Genomic DNA, 24,188 nt, shown 5'->3' with positions numbered 1-24,188 from the left:
TACTCAGAGAAAATGCATCAAAAACACTCTTCCATCTTTCCTACATTACAAGTTTATTCCCCTCTATTACATCTTTCCCATAAGCATAAAAACATGCTGATACTTCTGACACCTTAAACAAAAATTCAGCCAAACCTGTCTTGATTTTGGTTCAACTCACTTTACCTTTCCCTTTGCATCATAGCTACTACAAATTTGTAGGCAAATTTTACTGACCATGGGTGAGATATCACACACACACACACACACGTCTCTCCTTATCTACAAATACTTTCTTCCTTTCTTTTTATACCATGAGATTATTTTTGCCCACCCCCTACTCCGCCAGAAATGTTCTTGTTGAGGTCACCTATGACTTTCTATTGCCAAATTCAACAGTAAATTATTATTTCTAATTTTACTTGACCTATCAGCAAACACAGTACAACTTACCACCCTCTTCTCCTTCAAACAGTCAGATCATACCACTCAGGTCATACTATCCATCCATGTTCAAGACCTTGCAATGACTTCTCAGCCAAGTAAAAGCCAAAGTCATACGGCCTATGTGGCCCTACTCAGCTGCATCTGGCCCTGTTGCCTGTCTGGGGTCTTTCTCCTTCCTCATATGACTCCAGCTACTCTGGTTACTTGCTGTTCCTTGACGGCACAGGGCACATTCCTGCCTCAGGGCTTTTGCACTTACTGTTTTCCCTTTCACTAGATATTTCATCAACATCTCAGATATTTTCTAAAATAGCACCTCATTAATGAGGAGTTCCCTGGCCTCTTATTTTAAATTAATAACTCAATACATATTCATTGTTGCATTTTTCTTCCTTATTTTTTCCATACCACTTACAACAGTTAAATATGCTATATAAGTGGCTAATTTATTTTGTTATGTCCCATTTTCCCCATACCAGAATGCAATCTTCTTAAGGGTGAAGATTTATTTCTTTGCCTATTTTGTTCACTCTTGTATCCCCAGAACCTAGAACAGTTTCTAGTACATGGCAGCTGTTCAATAAATAATTATACAGTAAATGTTGAATAAATTTTTATTTCCCCTTGAAAATTGAGAAAGAAATAACTGGATTAACAGACCAAAATTAATGTGCAACAAATCAACAGAAGTCTGTGAAGGTTTTCTAGGTAGTTTGTGAATCTACTGCAAATTTGCCATACAGGTAGTTTACACGAATGGTTGACTTTTGTTTAAAAAATGCTAACCGCCCAGGTGTGGCTTAGTAGTTGACCTAAGCACCAGGAGGTCATGGTTCAATTCCTAGTCAGGGCACATGCCTGGGTTGTGGGCTTGATCCCCAGTGTGGGGTGTGCAGGAGGCGGCCAATCAATGATTCTCTCTCACCATTGATGTTTTTCTCTTCCCCTCTCCCTTCCTTTCTGAAATCAGTTTTAAATGCCAATCACAGTGCAAAAGCTCTGGAAAGATAATCCAGAAGTGACAGTTAAATTACATCGTCAGCTCTAGACCAAAGTGAAGGAGACTGCCTGCAAACATAAGACGGGGGAAGAAACAGAGACAAGTAGACAGGCAGACAGAGATCCAGGGAAGTATACGAGACTCTGATGACTATCCTTCTAATCTGCATTATAATCAATGCTATATTAGAGGGTTAAAGTGGCTCATTGTAAATGAGTAGAACAATCACAAAATATTTTCACTTTCCTAAATTATCTTCAGAATCATACTTTGAGAGCTAGCAAATGTCTACATTCTTTAGTCTACATACATCCCAAGTTCTCATTCTGTGAATATTTGAATAGCTCACTCCTGATCTAGTTTGGTTATTAATTTCAACCATTTATTTGTTTTACAAGCTCCCAGAGACAGTCGCATGAAGTGATATTCTAAATAAGCCCCCACTAGCTTTAATAAATAAGCTCTTAGTTTGATGGAGGCCTGTTTTTTGTATCCCAAAGTGACTTAATAATAAAAGAAGGACATCTAGGATATGGACTAACAATAAATAAGTGTTACTCTAAAATAAAAAGATAATTATCTAACTGACCAGGTTTACAGTGCTAAAAAAATAAACCAGGGCCATTTTATGTTTGCTCAAATATATGTATTCCAAATCATTTTTTTCTAGTGAACATCAAATATAATTACAATGATGCCAAATTAAATGTTTAATTTTAACGTTTTCCACTTAACTTCCTTTACCCAAAACATTTTTATCCTAATATTTTAATTATTGTTTAGCATAGTATATTTAAAGCCAAAAATTAACTAACAAATTATTACTGCATCTTAACATTAAATAAAAGCTTTTTTCTTGGTACAAATTTGCAAAGCTGACAAGTGAATATAAGAGTCAAGGTATAACAAATAAACATTCCTCTTGGTTGATTCTTTGGTTCAAAAAGGAATTGCCTGTGCCTTTTCCCACCCCACAGCCTGCACAGAAAATTCTAAAGCATGAAAACTCTGGCGAAGGTCACGGCTTCAAAACAGCAACGAAGCCAAAATCTGTTAGGTTTTTGTCAAACCAAGAAGCATGAAAGGATTTTCATCATAAGCGCTTTTCCTAATAATAAGCACTTTTTCTTTTTTGAATGCCTGTCTGTGAACTTCTAATAACAGAATGACCAATAGACCTATTCCTATGACTTCTGCTAATATAACTGGAATCTCATTTTTATCATTTAACTAAAATAGTAAAATAATAAAAATAGAAGATGAGGATATAATATATATATAATACATAATATATATATATTCTATAAACTAATGTTTTTATTTAATACTACTATTGAAGAAATTATAATTTTTGAAGTTTACTAAGGAACATTTAGTAATTTTATGCAAGTTACTAAATTATATCTATCTTTTCTTACTGTCATAAAGCCATGTTAATGTTCTACTCAAACCAATAGATGATGTTGTTGAGCAGATCATTTATACAAGAAGTATACAAGAAAAAATTTATTAGCCTGTGGTATATTAAATATGACTTCTAATTCAATTCTTAGCTATCCTCTTATTGAGATTCCCCATGAATCTAGACTGGCCTTAGTGGTTTGCTGGACTAATAGGATGCAAGAAAAGCAATGTGTTGGGATTTCCATGTCTATCATGCAAAACCTTGGAGCCTCTGACTAGGTCTCTTGGAAAACTTGCTCTAGGTCAGTGGTTCTCAACCTTCTGGCCTTTTAAATACAGTTCCTCATGTTGTGACCCAACCATAACATTATTTTCGTTGCTACTTCATAACTGTAATGGTGCTACTGTTATGAATCATAATGTCCAACTCTCCCATCCACACTCGTCTTGTATACTTGTTTCGTCTATCTCCTTTCTTTCATCCTCTCTATATGTCCAAACCATCTCAACATACCTTTCTCAATCCTCGACACTACATCTTCTTTCACTCCACAACGTTTCCTAAAATTAATAAAGTTTCAATCACACTAATACATGCGCACCCGCACATGGTATTTTGTGGAAGAGCCACACTCAAGGGGCCAAAGAGCCGCATGTGGCTTGTGAGCCACGCTTTGCCAACCACTGTCTTAGGCGACCCCTGTGAAAGAGTCGTTTGACCGCCAAAGGAGTAGTGACCCACAGGTTGAGAACCGCTGCTCTAGGTGAAACCAGCTGCTATTTAAGAATTCCGACTGCCCTGAGGCTACCATGTTGAAGAGTCTACATATAAATGCTCTGGCGGACAGTCCCAACTGAGCCCCGACTTCTAGTCATCCCTGCAAAGTGCCAGAGGTGAAGGTGAAGCCATCTTGAATCCTCCAGTCCAACCCACCTGCGAGCCCAGAGCCACAGTCCATACTATACTGAGCATAAAACCACCCAGCCAATCCTGACCTAAATCTCTTAGCTACCTATTTGTGAGATATAATAAAATGCTTGTTCTGAGCTGCTGTTTGGGGGTAGTCTGCTTAAGTAGCAAGAAATAACAGAATATGCTCCTTTTAAGGAGCAAAGGAACGCACACTAACACAAATTATCCCTGCAAAAGGTAACCTGGTTATGCTAGCTATATGAGCTAAAAATAATTAAATCGCAAACCACAGTACTAATGAACTTCAGGGATAAAGTATGCATATATATCACTAGTGAAATGGAAAATAATTACCAGGTTCTGACACACTGCTCAGTAATGACAGAGGCAGGGAAACCAGCTTTTCTCTTTTTCTTCAAACTGAGAAAAAAAGTACAACAAAGTCATGGCCCCTTCTCATTTTCTTTCTCCTTACTTTTTATTAGAGAGAAACAGGAAGAACAGTTTTATTTGGCTTTATGGAAGGGGTGTAAAGAGCCTCTTAAGTAGGCCTCACTCCTATCACTGCACCCAAAAGCTAAAACCTGAATCACTCAGGTGCTACTGAGAGCCTATGCCATCTCTGGCCACGGTCCAGCGAACCACTCACAGCATACAGTTCTTGTAGTCTCATCCCCAAATCAATTCCAATCAAAAGTAAAGCGTATTACTCCAGCCGCCTATCAAAGTGGCCTTTACAGAATGATGGCTTAGCACTACCTCCTTGGTTTTTACTCATGATAAAGATGAGATGCCACTATATATAAAATTTCTCTATTATTTTTGTAAAAGTTTAGTCAGGGAATTTGCCCATTGTGTCATCATATAAAGCGATGTATGGCAAATTTTTCTCAGAGTTTAGGATAGGAAAAGTTTCTTCCTCCTAATGTTAATGTTTTCTCTTATAAAAGACTAGTACCCTCTCATGCATTGGGTTTTACCTTGGCTACTAAGGAAACTTAGGCCAGGTTTTTATGCATTTTCCAGTAACTTTCTCTATCCCAGTTGTTTATTTGTTGAATATTTAATTTCCTCCCTAATCACCATACCTTGACATTATTATATGAGGCTTAGCTTTATTGTTAATGGTTTTCAATTTTAATGTATACGTACTTATATGATTGGGTACTTCAAGTTATATTGGGGAAAGGTTGTATATAACAAAGTGTGTTGATGTATGTATATGTGTGTATTATATGCAATATATATTATCATTAATGGTCATAGAAAACTGAAAAGATTTAGCAGTAATTTAGAACTGAAAAGACCTTAGCAATAACTTAAGTGAATGGTTGCAAACATAATTCTCTCATACATGAACAAATTTCTTCAAAACTTAAATACAGTTGGATAATTAATATATAAGAGCAAAGTTCATCTGGTGGAAAGGGAAGGGGAGCATAACCTCCACCCCTCACCTTGTTACCACCACTTCCCCCTCATGAAGAGCTCTGCTGTCACTCCACAGAGCGCATAGTTTTCCATGGTACACATTTGAACATTATTGATCAACTTCAGTTTCTCCTTTTATAAATATAGAGAAATGGGACAATGGATCTTTTAAAAACACTTTCCTGATTGCCAGATGTTTATTTTTGTCACAGTTGAGAAATCAACCCCACTGTTGGTTTAAAACTACGGTATTTCTCTTGAAAATGGGGTCAATGATTTGGTGTTTTGTTAAAAATTAAAGACAGCCAAAGATTTTTTAAAACTCAACAATGATGCAAACATTATTTTCTCTTTCCTACTTCTCCCAGGCCTATCCAGGGAGGTGCTGTCCTTTATTCTTTTCAGATTTGTTTTCCACTGGTTTTGTCCCCTAAAATCAATCTCTCTCTCTCTCTCTCTCTCTCTCTCTCTCTCTCTCTCTCTCTCTCTTTCTTTTTTCCTCTGAGAAAAGAATTGGATGGCTCTGCATTTTTTATATTTAATGAGCACAGACAAGATAAAGATTCTGTGGAATCTTAGTGATAACTTGTTTTTCTTTCTTGACCATTTTAAAATGGTGACCTGACTTTGATTTTTAACATTATACATACCCAATTCTATTGTCTGTTAGTAAAAGCTGCACATGTCTCTGTGTACCAACAATCAATAAACTGAGGAATGAATAAGCCTGAGAGCATGGTTTATTTTACAAAAGTTTCCAGACAAACACTAAGAAATATAATGTTATTATATGATATACAAAGATTTCAGACAAACTGCAGATACATCATATAAAGATTTTTAAAGCCACATTTGAACTACAAATTTCAAAGTCACAAGTTTTCATACTCAATTTTTCAGATGGAACAGGAAAGCACAGAAAAGTTAGAATCAATTTTTATAGACTTGAACATGTTGGCTTTTATGAGAAATGTTTCCAAAGCTACAATTTATTGTTTGTTTTCATTTTTTTGTTACATACACAGGCTTATTTTGTCCACTAGAACATATAGGAGATGTCATTGATAGAAATATTTGTTTAATAAAAACCATTTCAACATTAAAATTTCAAGGATCATACGAAGATTCCACCACTCTTTAGCGGTGAAACCCTGAAGTAGCAAAGTCATTAGGGCAGAATGTCTTCCAGTTACCACACTGACTCATCCAGGTAGAGGAAAGAACGGGAAGGCCTGAAGTTTGGATATTAGCAAAGAAACCTCAAGAAGACTACGTATACCTGGACGTTCCCGAGAGCACAGGATACCAGGGACATGGAGGAGAGTGGTGGTGGGGGGGAAAGCAAACCATTGCCAAAAAGATATTGATCAAAGCAATGTCTGATCCCCTTTCATGAGTGCTGGGAAAAACCTGGCACTAATTAATCTAGTGCCTGAGTGAAGTCCCAGGGGCTTTTGTGAACTAGAATGAGGCGTTGGATGGGAGATCAAGAGGAATAAAGAACTCAAATGTATCAGACTAGTTCAGGATATAAACAATGAACAAAGCAGGACTGCCAAGGATTCAAGTTTTTTGGATGTTGGTCTCCTAGAGGCCGGGAGGGGATGAAAAGGGATCAATCGGCCAATGTAAACACTGAGGCTTCTCCAGACAAGTAAATATTTAGTCCAGGCTCCACCCTTTGGTTATGTAGTCATGTCTTGATAAGCTCCTGAAGTCTGCCCCGGTCCTAGCCTTTATCATGGAGTTCTCCATTCTGATATCAATCTCATCTTTAATCTCTCCAGGTACCTTTAATGAAGTAAGATTTTTATAAGGATCACCAATTGATAAGTCAAATGACATATAGATTATCCAATTAATTCAATCAGAAGAATAAATCCAAGTCATCCCATACACCTCAAGCAGTCTTGATATAGAACAAATCTTTCAAATGCGAGACCAAATAGGACTAAACGATAATCTGAATTGGCAAAACAAGGAAGAGTTCATGAGAAAGAGAGATCTACAGAGGACACTGAGTGAATCCTTTGTACATAGAAGTATGATGATGAGACTATGCAGAGAGAGGCTTTTCTAAATTATTGAGCATTATAAAATACGTTAAAAATGCCAAGCCCTCTGTAGATACCAGATCCTATGTGAGTTATTTTTCTGGCAGTAAAAAGGGAGGATGGTAAAAATAGTAATCTGAATTTATGGAGGGCCTATCACCTTAGATACTTGTGCTCTAGAATGCCGGCTTATCAATCTTCAGGACTATCTTATAAGAAAAGTAGCCAATGCTATTAGCTCCTTTTGCAGATAAGAAATTGAGACACAGACAGATTATGTGGCTTATACAAAGCTTGCGCAAGGAAACTGGGAGTAGAAGGAAAAATCGTTAGCTATGAAGGTGGGAATGTGGCCCACAGATAAAGAGTTGGCAGACTTGACCTTCTCCTGCTCAGATGCATGAAGAAAGTAGGTATCATCCCAGCTGGAGATATCTGAGGCATAAGGGGATTACACCATGAAGAGATCTGCGAGTGTGGAGTGTCAGAGCAGCCATTTCATGCAGGGGACAGCAGTGAAGTATACAGGCGAAAGCCTTGGCATAATGGCCATTCTGGCACCTTCTTGGCCTGAAGACAACCTGTTGCTCTCCCACCACACCCTCCAACAACACTAAGGAGATCATCACCTAATCATCAGGAAGCAATCCACTTCAGAACCATGCTCTACTAGTAAAACGAAATGGCTCAAGTTAAACGGGAAACACCCAGCAGCAACAGAGCATTTATTAACATGAGAAATAAACAACACAATGAATGAAGAACTTACAGAGGTGAGTCAAGAGCACAAAAATGTCATTCAAAGATAATACTACAGAATCCACTTCAGTCCTTACCATTATTATTCTTTTAATAATAAAATAGACTGTATTTTTAAATAAATAATTCTTATTTATTAAGAAAATGTTTAAAATAAATTTAGAAATAAATAACACTAGGTATTCTATAAAATGAATCAATAAGAAAGCTGTAAATTATGAAACTATATATATATATATATGAAAAAGGCCTTTAGAAAAGGGTTTTATAAAGCAGTTTTGATTTAAACACATCCTATACATTTATTAGCAAGATGATGAAGGAAAAAAAATTACTATACCATTTTGCATGCACACACACACACATGCATTTACACTCATATACTCATTTAAAATATTACTAGAAATGGAGAGCTACAGATAAACATAAAAATATCTTTCATTAACAAACACTAAGTTATATTTCAAAATAATGATAAAAACTGAAGAAAAATATGATAACATCCAAGAAAAAAAGAAGTTACTGAGAGACCTCTAGTATCAACATTCTCAATCAATTTACTCATAACAACAAATCCTGGAAGAAAAAGTAAATTATTGTCAAATTGCAACAGGCAAAAGTGCACAGGTTAATTATAGGGAATTTCAACTTTAGGGAATGGCTTAACTCAATTCAAGACATGAGAGAGAAAGCAATTATATAAGAGGGGAGCCAAAACAATGCACTCAACAATCTGTACCCAATTTCCTATTTTGCTTGAGTCAGGAGAAATTCCCATTGCTTCATAGCTAAAAGACATCCCTTGCCATGCTAGCCTAGAAACATGGGTCTATCCAATGTTTGCATGCCTATTATCTGCTTCCAGGCAGAGTGGATATTCAGTGAGAATACCTGGGTACCATATACTGGCTAACATCCACTCTGATAAGTAGGTGGATGTGCTATATCCTTTTTTGAATATTTGTAATTTCACTCTGCATCTAGGAAAGTGTCAACCTAAGTTGTTTAGCTCTCCTTTTTACAGTCTTCAAAGATGACTGGGTATTATTTGTAATGATGGATTTCTATTTTTATGTTTCCTTTTTAAAAATATATATTCTAAAGGGAGAGATGTGGCACAATGCCATCTGAATTGATAAATCAAATATAAAGATGATCTTAATGGGTACTGGTCATACCCAGAGGAAGGTGGACACAATCTGTCAGTATGAAAAAGAGAGGAATGAAAGTAGCAGATGGATCATGATATACAAGAGGACAGGCGAGGCTTTTCTGCCCCATGGTGTCATGTAGGGTTTATGAAATGGGTTGTGAAGGTTGAGCTGTTTGGCTTCAAATGTCAGTCCACAATGGGGTTTGTAGGGAGAAGAAGGGTAAAGAGTGCTTCAAGTAAAAGGAATGTGATACACAGGACATGAACATAAGAGTGAACATTCGGGAAATAGGAAGTAGTGGAGGAAGGCTGGGCCATAGCAGTGGGGTAGGAACAGAGGTAGGAGGTCTGGGGAAGTAGCAGGAGGAAAGGATGCAGAGGCCAACAGGGACTGGTCCTGAATGGTCTTATGAGACATCCCCAGGAGCCTGAACTTTAGCCAATAAGAAAGAAGACACAGAGGAGTTAAATTAAGGGAGTAACATGATCCTGTCTATGATTTACATTTTAGAAAAATGGAAAGCAAAAGGTGGAGCAGAACTAGAGGCAAGGAGAGGTGGCAGCCACCTGAATTAGGAAAGTAGGGGTGAGAATGGAGAGAAGTGGACAGGGCCCAACTCATTCTTCATCTTCTACTCCTGAGCTCCCTAAAGATTACAAGTCATCCCTTGAGGTCTTATACTCAAGACCTACTTACATTTCATTTTTGAGCTTCAGCCTCTAGGGACACACAACTTGGAGGTCACACTCTTAGTCTATGTGCCTGTTGAACCTCTCAGACCTCCTATTAAGGAAGAGGGGTGGTGTTCATAACTCACTGACTGCTAATCATCTTTAGTTTTTTTTTTAATTGCTCCTGTATTTTCTCTCTCCAATAAAACAGTTACCCCCATACACTGCTAGATGTTTAGTGTGAAGTGATAGTTTTATTATGAATTTCATTTCTCTTCATTTGTAAAAGACCAGAAAGTAAATCTGGTCTCAAAGCAATCTGTGCATAACCAAGTCAGTGATTACTTTCTTAGAGAGCCATATACCAATGTGAAAGGATAATATAGGTAAATGTTGTTATTTAGTACTTTGCTGTCGCTCCTAAAACCTTTAGCATTCACTAAAAGTCTCTTAATCGAATCTATGTCAGTGAATAAATTTTATGTGTTGTAAAATAGGAGGTATTAGACACTAGTTACAAGATTGTGCTTCCCACAAATCCAGTTATGATATGGAGAAGAGCAAAGCTTCCTTAGGGATTCCTAGATTTCAGAATATTACTACATGCATTTTGAAAGTATACTGAAGTCAATTCTATATTTTATACTTGCCTTGAGGGTTGACCGATGTGGCTTAGAAGAAAGAACATGGGACCTGGAAGGAAAGAACTTGATCACGTTTCTAAACCTCTCTGAACTTTGATTTTTACATCTATTAAGTGGGAATAATAACTATCCCTTTTCTAGCATGTTTTGTGAGAAATAAATGGTGTAATGCCTGTGATAAGGACCAAAAGTTCTGTGGTTTGGGGAATGTTCTATATCTGTTTGGTCAAATCATGTAATCAGTAGCTACATGTAGCTATTGAACATTTGAAACATGGATAGTGCAAATGAGGAACTGAATTTTGTATTAGGTAATTTAAATTAATTTAAAAGACAGGTAGCTAGTGGTTTGTGTTTAATTTGTTCCTACGTCAAGTTAATTACCTCTATGCTGCTCTGGAAATCCTTTGATTAGTATATTGTCCTTGTTTAAGAATGAGTTTCTCTGCCTGGCAGCATGGCTCAGTGGTTGAGCACTGACCTATGAATCAGGAGCTCAGGGTACATTCCTAGTCAGGGCACATGCCCAAGTTGCTGGCTCAATCCCCAGTGTGGGGCAAGAGGCAGCCAATCAATTCTATGATTCTCTCTCATCATTGATGTTTCTCTCTCTCTCCCTCTTCCTTTCTCTCTGAAATAAAAAAAAATATATTTAAAAAGATTTTTTTTTAAAAAAAAATGAATTTCCCTTATATGTAGGCACAGATAGGTATATAACCATTTTTAACACAATTTGTGAGACAAATCAGAATGAAATTATATTTTTGGCCACCACTTTCCTTTTAAAAATGCATTCACTGCAGGGAGTTTTTTTCTAATACCACTGATGAAAATTCCCCAGTTGGCCCCAAGTATCTTATGTTACTCTTAGATTTAAAGAAAATCCTGTGGTTACTTTAAGTTGCAAAATGCAGTTTTGATTCATAAATTAGAATGCCCCATCCAATATTTCCATCAGCATAGCAATTTTCAAGTGTAAGACAGATCTCCCTGCACCCCCACCCTGTGAGTCTACAGCCTTCTGAGGAGGGTACAGCGCAAGTCTCTTTTTCTTCCTCACCTCCTCCATCACCCAACTTGCAAGCCCCTGTTATTGAAGCATCTAAAGTTGGAGAATGAGGAAGAAAAGGGAGAAATAAAACAGAACATTTTAAATCTACTGCTCTAATTGTAAGCTGGCTTTGCCTCTGCAATATTTATTGCTGATACTGTGTGTGTGTGTGTGTGTGTGTGTGTGTGTGTGTGTGTGTGTGTGAGAGAGAGAGAGAGAGAGTTTTGGGGTATCCTCACAAGCTTACAACTACCTGTACATTGAGCAATGCATCTAATTCTTCTGTCAGCTGGCCTCCCTCAACTCTCATTTTCTAACAGAAAAATACCAGCTTTGCAGGATACAGTTTCTCTAAGCTTCAGGTATAAAAAGCAACCTCCTTCATTTCTACCTCTCTACATTGGGTTAGCTATCCAAAAAGCATTCTCACAAAATCCTCTCAGTGTTTTTATCTCTTTATTTTTCTTTAAAACCAGGGAGTGGATGAGCATATCAGGAGTTGTGAAAATACCTCCTCTTGGGATTTTATTTTTTATTTTATTTTATTTTTTTAATATGTATCTAAGTATATTTAGATATATATTAATATGTATTAACTTATTATTGATTAAAAATATTGATTTTTTTTTAATTTTTACAGAGAGGAAGGGAGAGAGACAGAGAGTCAGAAACATCGATGAGAGAGAAACACCGATCAGCTGCCTCCCGCACATCTCCCACTGGGGATGTGCCCGCAACCCAGGTACATGCCCTTGACCGGAATCAAACCTGGGACCTTTCAGTCCACAGGCCGACGCTCTATCCACTGAGCCACACCGGTTTTGGCTCCATTTGGGATTTTAGTCACATATATCTTTTTGGTATCTGACATCTTTTGTCTTAGAATCTAGGTCAAATTTTCCAATTTAACATCTTTGATCGCTGCAGCCGTGTTAATATCAGCTAAAGACTAGAAATTACATTAAAAAATCATCAATATGATGCTCAGTGGTTGAGCATCAATCCATGAATCAGAAGGTCACAGTTTGATTCCCTGTCAGGACACTGCCTGGGTTGCAGGCTCAACCCCAGTAGGGGACGTGCAGGAGACAGCCAATCAATGATTCTCATCATTCATGTTTCTCTCTCTCTCTCTCTCTCTCTCTCTCTCTCTCTCTCCCTTCCTCCTTCTGAAATCAATAAAAATATATTTAAAAAAATAAAATTCATCAATATGAAACCAATAAATAAACTCGGGCATATCCATAACCATGTGGTAAAGAACAATGTGGTCTCTTCATATGCAATGATATGAGTCAATCACCATAACAGGAAACTAAAAGACATTCCATATGCTTAGAATGTTTATTACTGGAAGCTTTCCAAAGAAACTGAAAGCTGTCATGCTGTCCTGAGGAGAGGACTCAGATGGGAGTCTGAAACCAGGCATTTCAGCTTACTTTATATACTATTAGAGGCCCGGTGCATGAGATTCGTGCACTGGGGGTGGGGGGCGTGGAACAGAGGAGGGTCCCTCAGCCTGGACAGTGCCCTCTCACAGTACGGGACCCCTTGTGGGATGTCCACCTGCCAGCTTAGGCCTGATCCCCAAGGGGCAGTCAGACATCCCTCTCGCAACCCGGGGCTCTCGCATTCCGGGACCCTTTGCTCCTTACTGTCTGCCTGCGGCTGAGGCAGGAGAGGCTCCTGCCACTGCCACTGCGCTCGCCAGCCATGAGCCTGGTTTCTGGCTGAGTGGCACTCCCTCTGTGGGAGTGCACTTATCACCAGGGGGCAGCTTCTGCATTGAGCTTCTGCCCCTGGTGGTCAGTGTGCATCATAGCAACCAGTCATTCTGCCATTTGGTCTATTTGCATATTAGGCTTTTATTATATAGGATATGCTTTTATATTATTTGGATTTTTTATTATATGTAAGAATTACTTTAACTTTTTATTTAATATCTTTGTAAATATATTTAGATACATATTAAGGCCTCCAGTCATAGTTCAATTTTTAAACATACTATGCTGTCTCTTTATTGGGCACAACTTTTTTTTCCAGCCCAGACATACTGATACAGCTGTGTCTAAACTCCAGTCCACGTGAAGTGCACTTTTCAAATCATTGTCTAGCTCATTTATAAAATCTATAACATGAACCTTTGGAAACTTGCATGAAACATCAAAGACAATAAATATATCTGATTTTTCAGTAAATAGGTGACCTGTATCAAACAGGTCTTTGCCCAGATTACAGACAAAACATAAAACCACATTCATACCTTTTCCATCTGGAAAATGATGCCTGATTCTTGATATTAAAAAGCAAGTAACAAAAATAGATACAGAGGCAGAGCAACATTGAACAGACTGTCAAACGACAGCGGGAAGGCGGGGAGGGTTGGCGGGGGTAAGAGATCAACCAAAGGACTTGTATGCATGCATATAAGTATAACCAATGGACACAAGACACTGGGGGGTAGGGGAGGCCGGGGGAAGGTCAAGGGAAGAAAAAAATGGGAGACATATGTAATACTCTTTGTAATACTTGAAGCAATAAAACAAAATTTTTAAAAAAAGCAAATTATATTTTTATTGAATTTTCAGTTTATCAAAATCATCCACAAAGAGAATAGCCCAGTGAGAAGGGCCTGCTCACTTGGCAATTTTTCAATTAGCAAAGGATAAAGAGGCTACTTCTAGCACCTTAGTCTGAAGTTCTAGATCTAAATTTTTCAAGGAGAAAAATTCAGCAAATAAAAAATGTTTAATATGTGAATCAACACAATTTATTTTCTTTAGAATAGGAAGGAGGAGGAGGAGGAGAAGGAGAAGGAGAAGAAGAAGGAGAAGGAGAAGGAGAAGGAGAAGGAGAAGGAGAAGGAGAAGGAGAAGGAGAAGAAGAAGGAGAAGGAGAAGGAGAAGGAGAATCCACATAGAGTTGTACCTCTGATAAATTTTCATGAGTTCAAAACTGGGCTACTTTCTAGAAGTGTGAGAACTTTGGTCATAAAATATTTCCGGTCATCTAGTCAGGAATAGAAATGTAAAGCTATGTTTTGGAATTTTAAAAAGTTAGGTACTTAGTTCCATACAAAAGAAAAAAGAAATTGTGAAAGCAAAAACTTACAAGACAGCATAAATTACAGTATTTCAATAAATATTCTAAAAGTGTATTTTTCAGGACAAAGCAAGAGTTGAAATTAGCCCAGATCCCAAAGGTCTTCCTTGTCATCTCCCTGCTTGTCTTGTCTGTGGCTGATTTGATCATGACCCAGGCAACCTAAAACTGCCCTTCCTCAACTCCATTGTCCTAGTGGTTTGCCTACTATTGCTTTGATAATTTCTTCCCTGTTTTCTTCAGTATTTCCACCGATGTTACCTGTTTATTTAAACATTCCCTAGGGTTTTCTTGTTCTTTTCACTTTCAGTGATCCCTTCGAGTTATTGCAGCCTTTCCTATGATTCCACACCCCCCTTCCTTTTTTTTATGGGAAAAGCTCAGTGATCTTGGTCTCTAACCTAGATCTCTGCCCTGAGCCTCAAAACCATAAAGCCATCATCAGAATGTCTCCATGTGAATGTTGTCATATCCTATGCATCTCAATTCAGCATCTCCAAGGTAGAACTCATCTGCTCTTCCTTTTCTCTACTAACAAAAATGCCTATTTCTTTTCCTTAAATCTGCCTTTGTTGATGGTTTTATCAGGCATATCAGATGAAAATTTTGGAGCTCTCTTAAACTTCATCCTCTCCCTCATACATTATATCCTTGTGCTTGAAAAATCCTACTACCACAGTCAGTCTCATTTTGCCATGGCAGTGTCCTGCATTCGCCCTTATTACATCATTTCTGGAGCCCCAGTGATCTCTCTGTTGCACTGGCTTCCCATTTTCTCAACTCTTCCTTCCCTAAGCCTATTTACCCACTGCCTCTGAAGTCATCATACTGAAACACAGCTCTAATCATGACATTCAAGTGTCTGTCCCTGACACTCCAGTGACGCTTTTCCAGGCAAAAGTGCCAGTGAAATGTAAATGACACCTTTCATTCTTAGGCCTCTCTGTGACATGTGACACTGTTAATTTCTCCCATCTTGGAAAGTTACTGCCTTCCCTCACTCTATACTTTATTGGATTTCCTCCTATTTCTCTGGCCTCTCCTTGTCAGTCTCTAGTATGGCTATTTCTCCCTCTGATTAAACTTTAATACTATTATGTCAGGAGGCACCATCATGAGCTCTCTTCTCTTCTCCTGAAGCAGTCCTTAATACCTCTGGGAGAACCCCTCCACACCCATGACCAGCTATGCTTGGGTATCACTGACTCCCACAACCATCTATTTCTAACCTATATGTACTCCTGACTCCTGGACCTGTCCAGCTGCTTAAACAATTTCTCCATGTGGATGGTCACAGGCACGTCAAAGACTACTAGTCTCAACTGAACCTGTTTCTCCTATCTTCCCTCTCTAAGGGAACAAGGACACTACCATCCACCCAGTTAGTTATCTACGTCAGAAACTGGGAGGTAATCCACAGTCAATTTTACCCCTTTCTTGCCCCTGAGTCATTGTCTCCAATCTATCAATTTCTGCAAAATTAATTTCTCTAAAATCTTTTATAACATTCTATCAATAATGTGACTTCATTTCTGCAGGGCCTATTTTTTTCTCACCTAGATTTCTATGATAAATCCTACCTAGTTTTCTGCCTCCATCTTTTCTATTCTCCCTTCACAGTATTTTAAGGGTGATATTACTAAAATGTAGGTTTCATCAGTTCAGTCTCTTATGAACATCCCATAAGAGCTTTATATCTCTTGTATGATATGGTCAGAAGTTTTAGTGGGTGATATGACATTTAATTCATATTCTAGAAATTTACCTCTAAAAGCAATCAAACATGTCTAATATGTTTGTATAACAATGTTCAATGTGGCACTATTCACAACAGCAAACACTGGCTACAGAAAAAGATGAACAGTAGAGTATTGGTTAAATTATAATATCATATATAATGAGCAACTTAAAATTATGTTACAGAAGACTATATAATGATATGGAAATGTATAGTATATTGTCAAGTGAATTAAAATTATCCCATAACATTTTTTGTAAGTTATTCATCATTAATATCTATTAGAGCCATAAAAAGACTATGAGGATATATACACAAGGTCTCTCCTTGTATATCAAAGATGTATATCCTCCATAATTCTGACTGTGGTTCTCAAGTTTTCTAGAGTGAACATGCCACATTTTAAACTCAAAATAAAAGAGCACATAGTTGCTATTTTATAAAAGACTAAACTCAGTTGTCAAATTTCTTCAAGACATTTTCTCTAACCCAAAAAAAACATCTTGGAATATCTCTCACCATGGTCATCCCTCTTCTCACCACAGTTCTCCAGCCTGGGTTAGGCATCTGTGTCTTGTGCAACCACTGTATTGTTTATCACATGGCATTATCAATTTTTTTATACATTTTTTTCACTTCCTCTGTAATAGGAGCTCCTCCATTCCTATATCCCCTGCACTAAGCAAAGCACAGGTAGAATAAATGTTTACTGAATAAGTAAATGAATATTGCCACTCACCTCACAGTGACTCGCACTGATTCCTCAGTGACTTCAGAATAAGTGCGCACTCCTTAAGCTGATATTTCAAAATCCTTCATAATTACAGACGAGCTTTTTTTCCCATTAATATTTTTGGCCCCATTTCCTAAATTCTACATGTTCAAGTACGTCCATCTATGGGGAGAGATGGTGTCTTTCTTGTTCATATTATATCCCACACTTTAGCTCACACACAGATGTTAAGAAATTATTTGTTGAGTTGATGATTGGATACGTTAACTTTACTAAATATATCATGTACTTTTCAATTTCCCATATTTTCTAGAAAGCTACTCCCTTCATTTTTTGCCTCTCTAACTTCCTTTCTCTTATCTCCAAGGCTCAATAAAGTTTGATCACGTATAGGGATCATTTTCCAACCTTGCTACAGACATTAAATTCCCCCAGTACAAATATAGTATTTACTTGACATTTCCCATTACTGAATTATGCACTGGCATGCTGGGTGTACATTCCTTGGGTGTTTTGGGAAGTCACTCCACTCTTCTTTTGAGAGACTCATATATAAGTTTTCCAACTTATTTTTTCCTGGTCTCCAATGATTACAATTCAAGCAAATATTTATGGAGGCTTCTTTTTAATCACATTATACTGAGCACCATATCTTCTAAGGAGTGGGAATTAACCAACAGTGATGCCAGGAATGGCATGAGTGATTGATGGATTAGCAAGTTTTTATGAGAACATATCTCCTCTATTGATGGATTATTTAAGTTTTTATGAGAACATATCTCCTCTATTGTACCAGGATTCCCATGAGGGCCATGCCTCAGTCACTCTTTAACCCCAAGTCCAGTGGAAGAACATTTTAGGGTTGTTCAAAGTAATTGTTAAATTAATAAATGACATTTCCTAGAGAGAGTAGACCATAAAGGTATTCAACAGCAAAACCAATACTGCCCTCTCAAACACTAAACTGTATTTATCAAGTGCTTTTGAAACTTTCTTTCTCCTTTGTTTTCATTCTAATACTACCCTGGACTTGCTTATATAGCTCATCAGATAATTTTCATTTAAATATATCACATGCAAAATGTTGCACACTCATCACAGATACTGGTTGTTGTCACCAAATACCATAGCGGTTAATTAGTTTTAATGGACAGTTAGGCATTTGAGTTGTTTTTCAAGAAAAGATTTTCCAAAAAGTCAATAATGACATGCTTTAATGTTTAAAATAAATAAAACCTTAAATTGTCTTTTGTACTCCAAATTAGCTAGTACAGTTTAAAATAAAATGGTGTTTCACTGTCTTAATAGTCTTTATTATCTTGGGGGCACAGACACAAAAATAATCTGTTTATAAACAAGCTACAGGCAATGTGAGAAAGCTGCAATAAGTAATACTTTTGGTTGTATGTAAAGTTTTCAAGTAAGTTGTAACTAATAATTATGATTTCATAATTGCTATATCTGTCAGTATCCATGAAATCATATTAAAAATAACTGTTATGAATTAGAGGTAATCACATAATTAAATTAAGGATGGTATAAAAAGGATCACCACAAAGGTCAAGACAACTTTAAGAATATACCAGAAATACATCATAATCACTATTCATTATTGTTATGTAAAAACTAGGCATAAACATAGGTGATCCGATATCAATCCTGAAGTTAGATCCACTGAAAATAGACTTGAACATTATTTAAGGAGTCAGTGACACCTTAATTCTCTGTCTTATTAAAAATTGTAGTGAAAATATATATAATACAAAATTTACCATCTTAACCATTTATAAGTGTACAGTTTAATAGCGTTAGGTATATTTGCGATGCTGTGTGACCAATCTCCAGAATGTCTTCAAATTGCGAAACTGAAACTCTACACCATTAAACATTTCCTATTTTCTCCCTCCCCCTAACTCACTGGCAACCACCATTCTACTTTGTGTTTTTATGAATTTGGTAGTCTGGATATTTCACATAGTTAACTCATACAATATTTTTCTCTTTAATCTGTTTCTGAAGTTCAATTGAAACTTAATTAGGAAGAAGCCAAGTTCATCCTCTATCAGTTATTTGTCTAATCATCTATTTAGTACAATGCACTATGCTAATTTCACTCTAGTAACCCAGTGAAGTAGTTTTTATGCCAACTTTACAAATGAGGAAATTGAGTTTCCACAAGGTGAAACATCTTGTCAAAGGTCACATATTTAAATCAGAGGGGCTACTGAATCCAATTTCACCTGACTTCAATGCCCACATTCTCTTCAACACAACTGGCTGTTTTTTGAAATAGTTGCAATTTTCAGAGGTTTTCAACCATCTACATATTTGAAGCAAAGCAAAATGGGGTTTTTTTACATTTGATTTTGGATGTTGCATGTCTCCCTCCTCTTTTTATAAATTATTTTATTTTATATCATGTGTCAAGGTATCCTATTCCATGTGTCAAAGTTTATTCTAAATCATGTCCCACAAATTCACAAAATATAAAGCTCTGCTTGGAAAGGAAGAAGCATTTAGTTTCTTCAGTTGTTCTGGAAATGACAAAATTTCCTATGTGTATTATATATCAATAGGGAAAAGAATATTAATTTTTGAAAACAACACTTACAGTTGTGGAAATGACCCCAAGCCTCTTCAGTTCAGGAACATCATGTTAGTGAATGAAAGTCACTCTGCGTAAACCAAGGACTCTCTTCAAACACGTCTTGCTCTGCGTGTGGCACCTGAACTGCAGCTTACAGAGCCACCTGGGACTAGAAGTCCTCCCAGTGTAGCTCCAGGCTGCCCAACCAGAAATCCTAAAAGGCAGAAGACTACAACACCCACAATTCATAATTCCTCACCTGAAACCAGAATGAGAGGGTGGATGGCTACAGTTTCACTTTAGGAAGAAAGAATAAGTAGATGGAAAAGCAAAGCACTAAGTATGTAGATGGGAAAGCAAAGCAATAGGTAATCAGGTGGGTATGTCTAAGAACAATTTATAAATATGAACCTATTTCTTAAAAGGAAGCAGAAGTAGTTTGATGTTTGCCAAGAAGTACGAAGGCACCCTCAGTGTTGGCAAGAAAAAGTCTTCATGCCAACAAAACCTCATGCAGCCGTGTAACCGGCCCCACCAGATTCTCTGTCAGTGATTCAGAGCTGAGGATACCTCCCGGCCGATGGGCAGGTGAATGAAGACTTCCCAGGGAGGACTGAAAGCCTCTGCATCAGCACTATGACTGTCACTCAGAGAAGCTACAGGCATAATGAAGACCTTCATCTTCCAAAATACCCAAGATTTTTTTAAATGTGCTTTAAAAAATGTGAGCAAAATAGAACCCTTGTTGATATTCCCTTCCATTTCCCTTTCCATTTCCTCATATGATGTTTTCCTTCTGTATGATTCAGCATTATTTCTGATTGCTCAAAGTTCAGGAACAAGAAATTTGGAGGGGAAAATGAAAGTTGCAACAATTGTTTCCCTTCTTTGCAACATCAGGAACATAGAGTACTAAAAAGAAACAAACCAAAACTAAGAAAAGGGTTTTCATACAGGATCTGTCTCTAGCCTTTACTTTCTGTTGGACACAGCCCAGAAAAATCGATACAAACAAGGTATTGGCTTGGTTGGGCCCAAAAATGTAATGGAAGGTTTCAGCTAAAATACCACACAGAATAATGACACCGGATAAATTTCTTCCCCTTTTGTGCACTTTCTCTCCTTCCTCTCTACATGCCACCTCTCTAGTGGGGCTCCCTGCTGCCCAACCTAGATGATCCACCCACAGCCCTGTTAACATTTCCCCTAGGGTCATCCTGCAAGCCAAACTGAACCATTCTTTTTCCCTTTGTCACAGGTCCTTCAGTCTCCTGACCATACCCCAATGCTCCCATATGTCACTGATATTCCTTTAAAAACAGATGGTTTTCTACTTCCACAGACCTGCAGATTTTGTTCTCTGTGCTGCTGCTTCTCCCTGGACTATTTTTGCCCACCTTTAAATGTTCAGATCTTTTCTTTCCTTCAAAGCCTAATGGAAAAAGCACTCTTCTCTAAGAAGCCCTCCCCAGTCTGCCCTAATCTGAATTATTCTCTCCCTCTTAATAAATTCCATAATATTTTATCTAGTCCTCTCCTAACAGATGTTATACTTTGTTTCATTGTTGTGTGTATATGTGTACACACACAGGCAATGCTACTGCCCTGTTTGAAGGTAAGCCCTTACTTTATTCCCACCTTACTAACTCCATAATTGACATGTAGCTGTTTCTGATAATCAATGAATGAAATAACTGAGATATTAACTCTAAACTGGATTTTAGTACCTAATGCCATCTTTATCTCTCTCAGAAAACATTTTTACTTTGAAAGCTCTATACATACTATTTTCAAATTCCTCTTTGGAGTAGTCTGGTGTGAACTCTGCAACCATATTTGCATAAAGGTAAGGTTTTAAATCTGACAGTCCCCGAAATGAAGGCTCCATGGCAGTACTTATTGCTTCCCCGGCTCTGCCTCGTGCTGTGTACTTGGCTTTCTAACAGCTTCCCAGTGACCTGCCCCCAGTACCATGACTGCATCTTGGAGAGCTAGCCTTGCCTCCATCTATGAGTTTCCGATCATCAGCTCCAGCATTTCTGGTTTCCTTCCCCTTTAATCTAATCTCCTAGCTCAGATGTGGAAACTCTGACCTTTGTACTTCTTTCAATAGTTCTTAATCACCGATCTCTCCCACCCAGGGAAGGGAATTCTCTCAGCAGTGAGTTCCTCACACCTCTGCTTCTACGGGATTCTCCTGGTCCCCACACACTCAGCTGTGTCTTCTAGCTGTCAGCCACTTGGGAAGAAGTGAACCTTCTAGATACTGCTGACACACACTGATTTTTCTATGGGCCATCAGCCTCGAGGACAGGCAGGAGTAGATGACTGTTGTCTGGACAGTCCTCCCAATTCTTCTGTTATATCATAAGGAATGCTAGCCCCATAGCCTGCCTGTGTGAGTATAATGTTAGATATCTGAAACTGGGTCCAGGATTCATCCTCTACCCATAGTTTAGGGTTGCTTCCTTAAGAAAATCTCTTTTTTAAATCCTTTACCCTTTCCTTGCCTCGTACACGTTTCTGGTACTGATTTATACAGCTGTCAGAATGGGTTGGTATACTTTGTTCATTTCTGCCCTGAAATCAATGTCATTTGCAGCCATGAGATTTATTGTACCTAAATAATATGGGCATCTGCTATTTCTTGACAGATAGAAAAGGGTGTGGAAAGCTAGCCCCTCCTCCAGTGTGTGGGAAGGAGAAAGCCAGAGATTGTGTGAGCTCTAAGGGGGCTTCAGTAGAAACACACTGTGGGTTCTGAGAATGAAACACTATATCGGGAGCAGGCCTCAGCATTCAGCAGACTGCACCATTGCATTCGCTGCCCAGTTGGGAGAGCTTATCAAGGACTAATCCCATCCGTCAGTGTGGGAATGTGAAGGTGCCAAGAGGTCCAGCGAACCTGCAAACGCCAGGGGTTCAGAAAAGAGGTTACACTATGCCTTCATGACTCCAGAAATATTGTAAGAATCATCCATCAGTGGGTGGCACGCTTGTGCCATGTTCCAAAAAGGCCTGTTGGTCAAGCGCCAGAATCAAATCAGACTCCTCCACAGCAGGCAAACAGCCAGGACCCAGAGGCCATCACATGGACTCCAGACCCCCTTCTTTCTGCACATAATGCTATGCCTGTTCTCCTACCATATACTCAAGTACCATCTTGGCGAGAAACCCGCTAAGGAGGAAGAGAACATGAAAGACTGAGAACTAAAAAGGAGTCACCCCAAAGATCACTTAAGCCGAAAAAGACTGATGTTTAAAATCTGCTTCACCCATCCACACGCTAATGGTAACAATGAGCATGGAAGCTGAAATGCCAGTGCCTGCCTGTCAGACCTGCCTGAAAGATAAGGGAGAAGCAAAGCTCTTAGAAGGGCTAATCAGACACAGCTATCTGGGACCGGGAATGGCACAAAGAAGCAGGGGCAACAGAATCCACCATCTTGGTGAACAGAGGCAGCTGTTCAAACAATGTCCTGCTTGGAAGTGGCTGTCGCAGCCATGGAGAGCACAGTCTGAGACTTTTGGTGATGGTCATACAAACCGTGGTTTCTGGGGCTTCGCAAAAACAACTAATTCAGTTGATCTCTTCCCCCCCCGACATATGTAATACTCTTTGTAATACTTTAAGCAATAGAACAAAATAAATAAATAAATTAATTAATTAATTAATTAAAATAAAATAAAAAAACAAGTAATTTATCCCCTAGCATGACTGCATTTTGGCAGCTGCTCTGTCTTCACAGCTTGATTCTCCAGCCTTCCCAGCAATTGTGGAACTGGAGTCTGGTGGGTTGTTCTCCGATTTGTATTAGCCAAAGTCTGTTACTATTGCCTGGAACTAAAAACTGAGACATCTAACACAACTCTCATCTCACTGTAACATGCATCACTTCTGCCTACCACACTATATTCAGGCTCCATCAGATCAAGGACTGGATGTTATTTAATCTCTGTCCAAAAGCTCCGCAGTGCCTGGCCACGGTACATATTTGTTCATCTCAATTAGAATGACCAGTAAAATGACGAAGCCTTGCTCAAAGTTCCTTCTAACTTATAAATTCTCCAACCACATGGAGGCTCTCAGTTGCTTATTAATGCAGAGGTAATTTTTTCTCTTCATGCCACAGTGCACTGAGAATTTAGCCTTTGCCCACTGTCTGTTTCTACCAGGAGCAGAACAAGTGACTCTTTGCACCCAAAGGGGGAAATCAAACACACAACAAGTGGTTTAACTATGCCTAGGCAGTTAATAATCAAAAGGGGATTTTCCTGGTATCCTTCAATGACCTATGTTAAATGTCACTCATATTCAGTCCCGGTAGGAAAAATATACCAGAAAGAGTAATAGGAAACAGCCATATTCCCCACAAGCTCAAATGTTTCCCAAAATGAGGCTATCTGGGAGAGAGAAAGGCCACACTTGCAAGCTTATAAGTTCCCCCTGGAGTTTTTCTCTGTCCTGTTTCAGTATTACTGACTCTCAGACCCTGGCCTGCCTGTCCATAACATCCGTTT

General features: G+C 38.2%; 1 protein-coding gene across 2 annotated transcripts in view; it reads right to left on the bottom strand.

The window, feature by feature from the left end:
* The window catches only part of MACC1 (metastasis associated in colon cancer 1), a 59,335-nt gene extending 39,499 nt beyond the window's left edge, over positions 1-19,836 (bottom strand). For both annotated transcript variants that reach the window (XM_006779036.2, XM_015558209.1), the window contains exon 1: positions 19,692-19,836. The gene's annotated coding sequence lies outside the window, so the exon portion shown is untranslated. The remainder of the gene's footprint in view (positions 1-19,691) is intronic.
* Between the last annotated feature and the right edge of the window lie 4,352 nt (positions 19,837-24,188).

The sequence above is a fragment of the Myotis davidii genome, unplaced genomic scaffold (genome assembly GCF_000327345.1).
Source record: "Myotis davidii unplaced genomic scaffold, ASM32734v1 scaffold168, whole genome shotgun sequence".
Lineage (NCBI taxonomy): Eukaryota > Metazoa > Chordata > Mammalia > Chiroptera > Vespertilionidae > Myotis > Myotis davidii.
Note: the sequence above shows the minus strand (reverse complement) of the source record. Positions and strands in the feature narration are given on the sequence as shown.